Here is a 12,626-nt window from a genome sequence, read left to right as displayed (position 1 = left end):
ATCTCTATTGTTATAAATTAAACTGTTATAAAACACCAAAACTATAATTGTACTGTAAGTTATCTAAATTGATTTGAATGTATTTAAGTATATTTTGCATAGTATATGAATGAGCTGTCTGGACAGATCTTTGTAAATGACTCTGCAATGCAGCAGTGAAGACCATACAGTACATGCTGTAACCAGGTTCTAGTAATAATATATTAATAGTAAGTAACTTCATGTGCATAAATCTAAGGAAGAGATGAACAACATAAGATAATAATAAAATATAGTAATCATATGAAGTATGACAGACACATTTTCTTTATGTTTTTACAACGGAAGTACTTCAAGATGAGAAGTGTGCACCATGGCAAAATTGGCTGAGTGGATATACAATGGAGAGGAGGGAAATTTAACCACACCACCCAGCAGAACCGCTTCATTTGTGGAACATTTGTCATGCAGGTGTGCATTTGATTAGTGATAAATTCTATAATTTACGTTAATAGAATTTATACTAATAGAATAATAGAATGATATAAGTTTTCCGTGGGATACTTTCTCAACTGAACAAAAGCCATTCTGCCACACAAATGGAAGAGCTATGAAAAAAGATGGCAGAGGAGATTCTGACAGCGTCAGGTGGTCAAGACAAGTCGAAATGAATGTGTGTGAGAATGAATGTGTTTTTGTGAACGTTTCTATATTTCTGTTACACATCTCTCTGATGTTTGTATTCAGGTATGCATTTTTTCAGTATTCAGGAAATGTCATTGCTCTTCTAAGTGTGCCACTCCAAAACCCCCAGGAGCTGGTCCAATAACATATGGGGAAAGTAACATATTCCTAGACCAGTTGTAGAATATTAATAGTCTAGTGTCTGGACATGTTTACATGCATGTTTCATAGTTAGAATTAGATAGCTTAATCATGAAAATCATGTTCTGTGCCTATGTTTACATGTTTACAGATGCCATTTATGCCAGCGCTGATTCCATGTGTCATGCCTATGCATGATAAATAATCAGTTCAAAGAAGCATTACAAGTTAATGGCTGTGTTATTTTTGTGCTTTCTATTATATTTTAAGGCTTATGGTACTTCACACAAAAGTGTCCCGTTTATCTTTTATCACAGAACTCCTACAGTAGATGAAGCTCCATTGTAAGGTTGTTGCAAATGTGTCTATTCCAGTTTTAAAAGTAAGTTTAAGAAAATAAATATTTTTGTGTGTTTTATTTATATTATACGATTTATTTGAATACAGTTTATTTGTAGTGTTATTTGCATTGTTATACACAAAAGCTTTTCAAAGCTTTTGAAATAAAAAAAAAATAAAGGTTCAAAAGCTACTGAAATTTCAAAAAAGAAAAAAGACTACATTCATGCAGTTATCTAATCAGCCTAATCATGTTGCAGCAGCGCAATGCATAAAGTCACCTAGAGAAAGGTTAAAAGCTTCAGTTAATGTTTACATCAAGCATCAGAATAGGGAACAAGTGTGATCTCTGTGACTTTGATTGTTGGTGCCAGATGGGCTGGTTTGAATATTTCAGAAACTGCTGATCCCCTGGGAATTTCACACACAGCAGTCTCTAGAGTTTACACAGAGTCAGAGAGATTACATTTTTACCCCATTCTGATGTTTGATGTGAACATTACCTGAAGCTCTTGACCTGCATAGTTTTATGCATTGCGCTGCTGCCACATGATTGGGCAGTCACAGTATTTGCACAAAGTTTCTGCTTTTTTTTTTAAGCACCATGGTCCTGGAGGCTCGACATTTCATCCCACTGTGTATATGTACAGTCCTCTCCAAAAGTATTGGAACAGCGTTGCCAGTTCTTTTGTTTTTGCTATACACTGAGACATTTGGGTTTGAGATCAAAAGATGAATATGAGATGATAGATCAGAATTTTAACTTTCAGGTCATGATATATACATCTAGATGTGTTAAACAACTTAGAACATGGCACCTTTGGTGGCAGACCACCCAATTTTTAGGTGAGCAAAAGTATAGGAACAGACAGTCTTAAAGTAAATAACACAGTAATGTTTGGTCTCACTGACATCACCAAACTGTTGCATTCTTCTTTTGTGATGTTTCTCCAGGCTTGTACCACAACTTCTTTGAGTTGTTTTTTTTTTTTTTTTTTCGGGGTTTCTCCCTTCAGTCTCCTCTTCAGGAGTTGAAATGCATGCTCAATTGTGTTAAGGTCTGGTGATTGACTTGGCCACATTTTTTCCCCCTGAAGTCCTTGGTTGTGTTGGCAGTGTGTTTTGGGTCATTGTCTTGGCATGAAGAAGTTCCTCACAATTAGATTGGATGCATTTCTTCCTAAATTGGCAGACAGAATGTTTTTGTAGATTTCTGAATTTATTCTGCTGCTACCATCATGAGTTACATAATCAAAAAAAGATTAGTTGTGCCATTCCAGAAGCAGCCATGCAACCCCAAGCCATGACACAACCTCCACCATGCTTGACTGATGAGCCTGTATGTTTTGGATCATGAGCAGATCCTTTCTTTCTCCACACATCCACATTTTCTCCATCAGAGAATCAGGTTAATTTGGTAGAGATTAACCTTGGCTCCAGAACGTTTGTGGCTCATCGCTGTATTTCTTGGTGAATTCCATTCTGGCCTTACAATTCTTACTACTGTTGAGTGGTTTGCATCTTGTGGTATGGCCTCTATATTTCTGCTCTTGAAGTCTTCTTCAAATGATGGAATGTGATACTTTCACCTCTGCCCTGTGGAGATTGTTGGTGATGTCACTGACTGCTGTTTCTGGGTTTTTCTTCACAGCTCTCACAATGTTTCTGTCATCAACTGCTGTTGTTTTGCTTGGCTGACTTGTTCAATGCCTACTTGTACACCACTGGTTTCTTTCTTTTTCAAGACATTCCAAATTTTTGGACCTATTAATTTTTTAAACAATCAATCTAAAAGGGCACACCTGGACAACAAGAAACATCTGTCAGTTACAATATTTTTGATCACTTAAACAATGGGTGGATTCAAACAAAAGGTGCCATGTACCAAGTTGTTTAACACATCTATATGTAAATATCAAAAAAAGCTAAAATTCTGATCTATCTCCTCATATTCATCTTTTGAATTCAAACCCAAATGTCTTCAGTGTATAGCAAAAACAAAAGAATTTGGAGGGCGCTGTATGTAAATGAGATGGCCAAAAATGTACTTGAATTTATTTCTTACTAACTAGCAATCATGAGCCAACAGTGTGTTGCATTTCAAATCCTTGGTGTACTGTTGAATGTAGCCTAGTCATTTGTGTTATTTTCATTCAGAGATCGGAAATGTTCTTTTAATCTCATTTAGTGGACTAGAAGTAATGAGAAAGTCCCAGTGTAAAAGTTACTTTGAAATCATGCTGACCTGAACTGTGAAGCAAACACAATTACTCGGTAGGCTGTCGTCTATTCGCACCTTATATTACCAGAGCTGAATTAAGCCCCACATCCCTACTGCACCATTTTCTGTGGCAGACTAGCACTAATAAGAAAAAAGCCACAAAATACAAATTACGTAACCACTTATAATTATAATTAACCCCTGACTCAACCCATCTATGTGAATTTGTTGTAGCTGTGCCATAAAATCTGTTTGTGAATGCAGAGGAGATTGAGAGCCATCATTAAGCAGTGAGAAAGAGAGGAAAGTTCACTTTGCATATTTTTTCAAAGTGAACTTTCCTCTCTTTCTCACTGCATAATGATAGCTCACACACTGTATAACTCAAATGAATTCAAGTTTATATACAAAACACTCACAAAAAAATCCCACAAGAAGTTATAAAAGCTATGTGTGCTAATCCTGCCCATCATCATTTTTAGGTATTTCCTTAAGTTTAACTTTAATGAATTCCTCCTTTACCCTAAACGTATCCAAACAGCCAAGACATGTTTGCCTAGTTTGCTTCTTTTGTTTCGCACAGGAGCTACAAGGCTAATGTAGTTAAAAAGTAAGGGGAGTTTATAGCCTATATATATATATATATATATATACATACATACACACACACACAAATAATATTTGGAATAATTGGAACTATATAATTATCTGAATCACCTGTAAAGTACAATTCTGGGGCAAACCTTCTAGCTTTTCATTCGTTCATTCATTCATCTTCAGTAACAACTTTATCCTGGTCAGGGTCGCCGTGCATCTAGAGCCTATTGAAGGTACCCTGGGAATGAGGCAGAAATACAACCTGGTTAGGGTGCCTGTCTATTGCAGGGCACCCCACACACATAATTATGTGATTTTTATTTAAAGAATAGAAATGTTCCTTTTACTTTGGTTTAGTGTTAGAGGTTACTTTTAAATAATGTGGAATGAACACAGTGTATATTTGTTTAGCTAAGACTTAGTAGTCTGTCATATTTTCACGTTATATCAGTTGAATTAAATAATCTTTTCAGGCTGCTTTGGTACTTGCTTTACTAAAACAAATCTGTTCAAACTCATTCTAGGACTTGATGCTGGCTTGAACTGAAGATTGGCAGAATGTCAAAAGATGTATTGGGGTTGAAGAATGAGTGGTTTAGTCTTGGAGATAGAAAGACACAACAGCAAAACTCTAGCCAAAACAACTGTTCTGTATTAATCTCTCTATGTTTAGAGTCTGATAGAAAGATATTGGTGTGTGAAATGAGGAACTTCTTCAGACAGACTGTACTATACTTCTCAGTGAGATGGAAAGACAGAATTACAGAATATAACAAGATGTGAGTACAGTCTCAAGATGAAAACTCTACTTCAGAAAGCAATATGTGCTTTCTGGGTCCATCTCTGTTCTACCATACCTAAAGACCATATTGTCAGAAATGATTCCTTTTACCTGACACTTTTTATAGCTTTTGAACCAGTGTAAAGTGAAAAAAAGGTTGCTTCAGAAGTCTCCAATTCGCACCCACTCATTTTTTACGTACAGAAGATTCTTTTACTTTAGATTTTGATATTATTTTATCCATTCTGTAGTGTTCTGCCCTTTCCTCTTGCACTAGACTGTTCTTTAAGATTAACAGAGATACAGTTGTAACATTTCTTTTAAAATACCCAATACTATATATCTTAGTTTCATTTCAGTGAAATGCAGATGTTGTTCTCTTTGCCAGAATTTAGTATGTTGTAAATCCTTTCCCGGTCCATCAACAATATCTTTGGCCAAAGATTTATAGTGGGAAATATTTTTGTCAATTAAATATTTTTGTCAATTATTATCTTTTTTATATGTTGCCCTTAGGGTATAAAATAACACGAATGAATTGACTATCGTTTTAAATTATTAAGAGATTGTTGTTGCTTGAACTATGTAGACTATTTCTATGTTAAGTACATGACGTGGTATCTTGTTGCAGATACACTTACACTGGGTAGATCCAAACCCCCTGTAGAACCTGGTAACTGTAAAATTGTTAAACTGGTAACTGTTAAAATCATTTTAACTGTCATTCCTTGGATGGGCCACTTTGACTAGGATAAAGTGGTTACTGAAGACGAATCATCCCCAAACAGTGAATATAGGCTATCTGACAGCTCCCAATATCTACTTCTGAGTCACAAGAGCATTAAGATCTTTTCTTGTCAGTCAGACATGGCAAATCGATATTAGATCAGAAAGCATTAATTAATTCCTGTGCACCCTGTGCATCAGCAAAGTAAAGAAATTTCTCAGGTCTAGTGGCTAGCAAGTTGTGAGCTCTAACAAATGTATTTCTCAAAGATTTGACTCCTGCAAAACATTAGATCTTTGGGAAGTGCTTCCAAGCACTCTAGGTACTACTAGGTACATACCATAGGGTTTGCCTTTATGGGTGGCTGTAAGATCAATTGGTTTACTAAATTGGGTAATATTAACTTAGGCAGAAACTTGGGTTTAATTACAAGGTCACTCCAAAGTCATATGGCGAGCTTATTGCCAAAGATTGCATCTCTCCCACTCTTTTTGTTGACGTGATTGCTATCTTTGTTTTAGAGGCACTCATTTCATCCCAGCATCTTGCATAGGCTTGTGGACTTGTAGCAGATGTAGATGCCTTGCTTCTTTATGAAAGGTCATAATAAGTTTAAATGCCCCCAGAGAGTGAAGTGACTTGTGGCCAAGTATGGTGACCCATACTCAGAATTTGTGCTCTGCATTTAACCCATCCAAGTGCACACACACAGTAGTGAACACACATGCACACACACACCGTGAACACACGCCCAGAGCAGTGGGCAGCCCTTTTTGCTGCGGTGCCCGGGGAGCAGTTGGGGGTTTGGTGCCTTGCTCAAGGGTCTCACCTCAGTCGTGGTATTGAGGGTGGAAGAGAGCACTGGTCATTCACTCCCCCACCTACAATCCCTGCTGGACCTGAGACTCAAACCCACAACCTTCAGGTTCACCTTTGGGTTGCAAGTAAAACTCTCTATCCATTAGGTCACGACTTGTCACTGTTAAGAAGTCCCTGAAGAAAGGTTAGTTTTTTGGGAATGAGGCAGTGCGCAACATCTAGTCGATGAGGTGCACACCATTTCTAGAAGGTAAGTTGACTGGGATACCAGATCTATCTGGCCATTTGGGATAGCAGATCCACTTAGGCTGGAAGCTGCCAGGGTGTTCTTGGAGCCACAAGTAGGACCCTGTGGCCTGAAATGTATGCATCAGAAGTTAAGGCAGAAAAATCTGCAGCAGACTGGTGGGGCCAGTGTATCCAGTATCCACAGGCTGTTCAGTTAGGGAGAACCACAATTGGCAATGTGTTGACTTGGCATCAAAGAAAAGGTCCACTTGTAGTATCTTGCCAAACTTGCCAAATATCTGGGACATCATTTCTTGGTGCAGATGCCCCTTTCCTGGGTGAAGAGAGCTATCTGACCTTGATGAATGTCCAAGAACTGTCTCAGAACTGGTACAAATGTGCTTTTTGAACATTCCATTCCAGATTTAGTTCCCCCTCTGTGTTATAATAACCTCCACTATTCTGGGAAGACATTCCATTAGTGAGGTTAGGCACTGTATAGCGAGAGGGTCTTGTGTGCAGAGGGCATTCCAATTCATCAATGTGTAATTACATCAATGTGTAATCCGACTGTATTTCAAAAAAAGGCACAGGGAACTCAACAACTAAGTCATGCTTGGGGTCATATGCATTATAAAATTGTGCTTGAAATTTTGGAATAAGTTCTGTGAATGCACAACACTACAGGTTCATGATCTAGGCATTTTATGAACATGCAAAAAGTTGGGGACCATAATGTAGTCCTTGAGGGTGTGTGAATTGGAATTCCACCCCAGACTTCCCTTTGAACAACAACCAAGAACCAGTGAATGAGGAAAGGCAGGAACCCTGTCCTACCTCATCACATCTCAGTCTGAAGTCTAGAAACTCACAGATTCACCTAGATCTCTGACCGTCAACTTCAGTCATGTTTTTGACACTTAATTCTGACCAATCCCGCTTCAATCTCAGCCAAGTCTCTACCTTCTATGCTTGGTTTGCTCACTTTGAGGCAAGCAACACCTTCCCTACAGTGAAACTACCAGCGGACTGCACCGATCAATGCACGCAAGGCGCCAGGGTCTGATGGCATCCATGGTGGTGTTCTACAGTCAGCTAGCTGAGGTTTTCACAGATATCTTCAATCTCTCCCTTAGACTGTCTGTGATTCCCACATGCTTCAAAAAGACCACCATTGTCCCTGTCCCTGTCCCTAAACCAGATATCTGAATGACTACCGCCCTGTGGCTCTGACCTCTACAATCATGAAGTGCTTTGAGCGGCTAGTCAAAAAAACACATCTGTTCCTCCCTTCCAGCTACCATGGGCCCTCTCCAATTTGCATACCACTAAAACAGATTGACGGATGATGCCATTGCTCTAGTGATGCACAGTGCTGTCACCCACCTGATTAAGAAAAATGCCTATGTGAGAATTCTGTTCATCGACTACAGCTCTGCCTTCAACACCATCATTCCAGCCAAACCATCATTCCATCACAAAGCTCAAGGACTTAGAATTGAACAGTCATCTGTGCAGTTGTATTTTGGACTTTCTGATGAGCAGACCCCTAGTGGTGAAAATCAGAGGCTGCACCTCCTCCACACTGTCTCTGAACACAGGAGCTCCAAAGGTATACATTCTCAGCCCCCTCCTGTACTCCCTGTTCACTCACGACTGTGTCACCAAGCACAGATCCAACATCATTTTCAAGTTTGCTGACGACAACCCCATCCTGGGCCTCATCACGGATGGAGATGAGACAGCCTACAGAGATGAGTTCAGAGCGTTATCAGAGTGGTGCAATGGCAGCAACCTCTGTCTCAACATCAGCAAAACTACGGAGATGATCGTGGACTACAGGAGGCTGTGGTAGGTCACTGATGACCTGACCTGGTCCCTTCACACTAAGACAGTGGTGAAATCTGCTTGTCAGTGACTCTCATTCCTGCGGAGGCTTAGGAAGTTTGGTCTCCTCCCCAAAATCCTGATCAGCTTCTACAAATGCACCATAGAGAGCATCCTGACTGAGTGCATGACTGTCTGGTTTGGCAGCTGCTCCCTCTGTGACCGCAAGGCCCTACAGAGAGTCGTAAAACTGCTGAACTCATTATTGGCAACAAACTCCCAGCCTTACAGGACATCTTCCACACAAGATGTCTGAGGAAGGCTTGCAATCATCCAGCACACAGACTGTTTACCAGACTGCCAGTACCGCAGCATTCGACCCTTCCTTCACAATCCTTGGAGAAGCAGATGTGATGCTACAGCTAGACGTTCACCAGGATCTCTGCTGAACTGTGCCATACTGAGGACTCTTTCGCTGCAATCCCCCACTGATTGGGTGACTACACTGAAGTTGTTTCGTTGGATCAGGACCAACCAAAGAGACATGACTGGAATGTAACTACAAAGCTTCGCTACATGCCTTCTGTAATGTTGGCATGTTTAGCTAGAATTAGCACATCAAGTAGATTTTGTATTATGTTGATTCATATTTTTCTTCTTATTATTATCAAACTTTGTATGTTTTACTTGTGTGTGTTTCTCTCGTCACAAATGGGTTCTCCAACTATCAACAGATTCATCATCATCAAGTTGTATCTCATTCTGAGATTATTTTATCCATTGGACTGGTGGCCCGTTTAATAGAATTATTATTAAAAAAAGAATAAGAATTCTTTTTTTCTAATATTTAATTTAATAGTAATAATTTACCCACCTTCCATACCCTATGGGTCACTGAGACTGAGTGCTGTAAATTGAGGGTGTGAGCATCCCAAATGGCCTGCCCCTTGTTGGGGGTATGTATGAGCCATTCATCCAAATTCAGCAGTATTCTTCAGCAGTATACTTCCTCTAGCCAACAGAGGAAACAGGGCCATCTGCATACCTCAAAGAGGTTGAAGGATAGGACTTTGATTTGGAATGTCTGTTCTTGGAAGGCAAATCTGAAAAAGCATTCCGAGTTGTTGGAAACATGGAAAAAGGTGTTGCACAGATCCACTGACATGAACTAGTCATGTGAGTGCACAGCATGAATCTGACAATTTTAGCTTCTTCTGAATGAGAAAGAACACTGAGTAAAACAATTGTTATTAAATGTGTGGTCTATTTTTACAGAAAACAAATTTGGTAAATTACCTCATAGCCAGGCCCCGCCTTTCATGACTCTCCAGGTCCAGGGCTTGCATAAGGTCGATGGGGACTTCTGTGAGCATTGGAACATAAAACTGAGTTGAGGTGAGATAAAGGTGCCATGTGGCTTATCCATTTGGCCATGATGCTTTCATAATCTTGAAACATGATCTGTGCACTCCTTCCCAGATAAATTTGTAGAGTAACTGTACAGCATTTTAATGTGTAAAGATGTCAAGACCTCACTAAGTTGCACTGCATGTTCTAACATTATACCACCCACCCCACCAGGCATAGCTCATATATTTAATATATTTATATTTAATTGTCTTAATTGTGTACTTTAGAAACATGAATCATACATTTCATTAATAAAAATATATTTACTGTAGAAGCACATACCATAACGTGAATTAGTAAAAATACTGTATGTACCAAAGAAGCATACAGCATACATTTAAATATTAATAATTAAGCTATGTTTCCATCTTTTCATCCACATACTTGCTATGTTATGTATTTTTAAAAAATCTGTTTTGTACACCTCAGCCAAGCAGACAATATGATTCTTAACCATTTTTTGTCTCTATTGTTTCCATTCTTTCTTATTCAAAAATGGATTGATCAGCCCCTAAGTTCTGATGTGTTCTTCGATGGTTCAGATGTGTTATCGTGACCAGTAGCAACCTCCAATAATCAGTTAAGTTGCACATCTTTTGAAATATTGTCACATACAATACATGTGGATGAGATTATCCTCAGACATAATACCTAATCTGATATTCATCATTGGAGTCATAAATACTTCAATAGGGCTCTCTTAGGCATGATTAACTTAATAATCCAGCAGTTTGTGCTAAAACTGGAGGCTGCTGATGGCACTTTAAGTTAATTTGACCTTAAGAATGTCACTTGTGCAGACTAGTAATGGCTGCCATTTTTCTAGATTTGCACCATAGGATTCCTTAGACAGCAGCAAAAAATTTTTTGATTCCACTGAATACTTATTCATTACACTTTATCATACAGCACACTCATATGCCCTGTTTACTCTGTATTTGTGCCTTCCTGAGATATTTATTGCTGGCCAGCACATCTGTTGTGAAGGCTGAAGGTTGTGTTTGTTTGTATGAAGGAAAATTATCTATACTTTCAACATATTTGTCACTGTGTCATGTCCAAGGTTGTTTATGAGGAGAGAGAAATATATTGTGTGCACAGAACAACTGTGGTCATGGCATTCTAATATGACCTCAATAGCTTTGTGTATTCTGATACAACAAATAATAATAATTTTAAAAATAAAACAACTCCAAAGTTTAACTGCAGGAAGTTTTCAAAGTACACTGACCTCTAATAAGATCTTAGACCAATTCCATATATAGTGTAGTATTTAATTAAAAGAAAAAGCATGGGCAATTCATTCTTTCTCTTCTGTAGCCTGGTCTTGTGGTAGTCCAGGCTTGCAAGGAGGGTGATAAACTATACATAGCAACAAATGGGCTACAGTCAACAAAGGAATTTAAACTAAGTAGATTGTACATAAATATCAACATATCTCCTATATCACTCAATATTATATATTACTATATTAAGTATATTGGGTTAAGTACACTTTCTGATGGTTTCTAACCTTCATATGATGTCATGCAATGGAGTTGGAGACAGCTGCAACTGCAGTTAGAATTTCATTAAAACTGGCAAACAAATCCAAAATGTGAAGCAAACTCGTAAACAGGAACAGGCAAGATGTCAGAAGATCAGCAAACAACAATTCAAGGGCAAGATCCAAAATACAAAAAACAGGAAGCAAGGCAAGATTGAAAAAAAACCCCAGAATAACATAAAAAAGGCTTGGTAATTCACATAATCGTACATGTACATATATATACAGGGTGAGGGTGTAATAAGAAACAGGTGTGCCTGATTAGTATTCGTATGAATGGGAATGTGCTGGTGGTGTGAGGCATTTGGGATTGTAGTCTGTGGCGGCCATGTTTGTAGGCCACATTGTGTTCTGGGAAGTGGAGTTCCTGGTGGATTCCAGCATTGGCATGACATATGCCATTTAGTATATGGTGACAGCTTAAATTTTGTTACAGTTTAAAATTCCACTGTATTTTATGTTTTAATAAATTGCTTTAATTACAGTTATCATAATGTATTTCTAAATTCATCCAATGTTTGCCTTAGCTGCTTAGCAAACTAGACTAAATTAACATTATAAATATCATTTATAATCATTATCATAAACAACATTTAAAATTTGCTTCAAGCTGCCTATACACAGTGAATCTGCCCAGGAGAGACTGCTCAAGAGATCTTTTGTTCCATACTACCACAATGTTTTCCTTTAAACTAGTCATGTTTTACCCTTAGCTAGTTTCTTTGCCGAATACTACTCAGAAGAAGGTTGGCACTTTGTGACTGTGACCATGACCTCACATCTGTTGCCTATTAAAAAGTCTTGTCATCTTTCCCATTTTTGTCTTGTTGAGGACTTGTACTGGATTCAAAACTTTTTGCTAATCTTGTTATTGTTAAATCTGCACTGTCATATAGAGTGCACACAATTGATGATGGTAATTATAATATTTGACTTATTACTGTTTTCATTGCGATTGCCTGTGTCACCGAACAAGACACATGGCCTGTTGTTTGAATTTAGCATGTAGCAGCATGGGAAGCATTGTTGAAATTTTGTTAACTTTCCAAACATCTTGTGTATTTCAGACTAGGTTGGCAGGCTGTTTGTTCTGCTAAGCCCCAGTGAAGATGGATGATGGGCATGATCAATGCCTAAATTGTAACAAGCACTTAGAGAGCCTTGCCCTAATGGCTGCATAATGCTGTTAATGATGTGCAAACCATTTACCATTTAGACTGCATTTCCTTCCTTCAGGCTACCAGTTGAGATGGCCAGGGTTACATCTGTGTTAGATACCTGTTTACTAAAGAACATTCATAGAGCACTTGATCAGTTATTTACATCA

The 12,626-nt window shown here is 38.4% G+C and overlaps 1 long non-coding RNA gene across 1 annotated transcript; it reads right to left on the bottom strand.

Annotated features, from left to right (window-relative positions):
- Positions 1-4,079: 4,079 nt before the first annotated feature.
- Positions 4,080-11,966, bottom strand: LOC128318510 (uncharacterized). The gene is made up of 4 exons (XR_008301879.1): positions 11,267-11,966; positions 9,640-9,706; positions 9,218-9,446; positions 4,080-4,199 (listed from the first exon to the last, which is right to left on the bottom strand). It is a non-coding gene; the product is annotated as an uncharacterized LOC128318510 (long non-coding RNA).
- Positions 11,967-12,626: the final 660 nt, after the last annotated feature.

This window comes from Pangasianodon hypophthalmus, chromosome 6, assembly GCF_027358585.1.
Source record: "Pangasianodon hypophthalmus isolate fPanHyp1 chromosome 6, fPanHyp1.pri, whole genome shotgun sequence".
Classification (NCBI taxonomy): domain Eukaryota; kingdom Metazoa; phylum Chordata; class Actinopteri; order Siluriformes; family Pangasiidae; genus Pangasianodon; species Pangasianodon hypophthalmus.
Note: the sequence above shows the minus strand (reverse complement) of the source record. Positions and strands in the feature narration are given on the sequence as shown.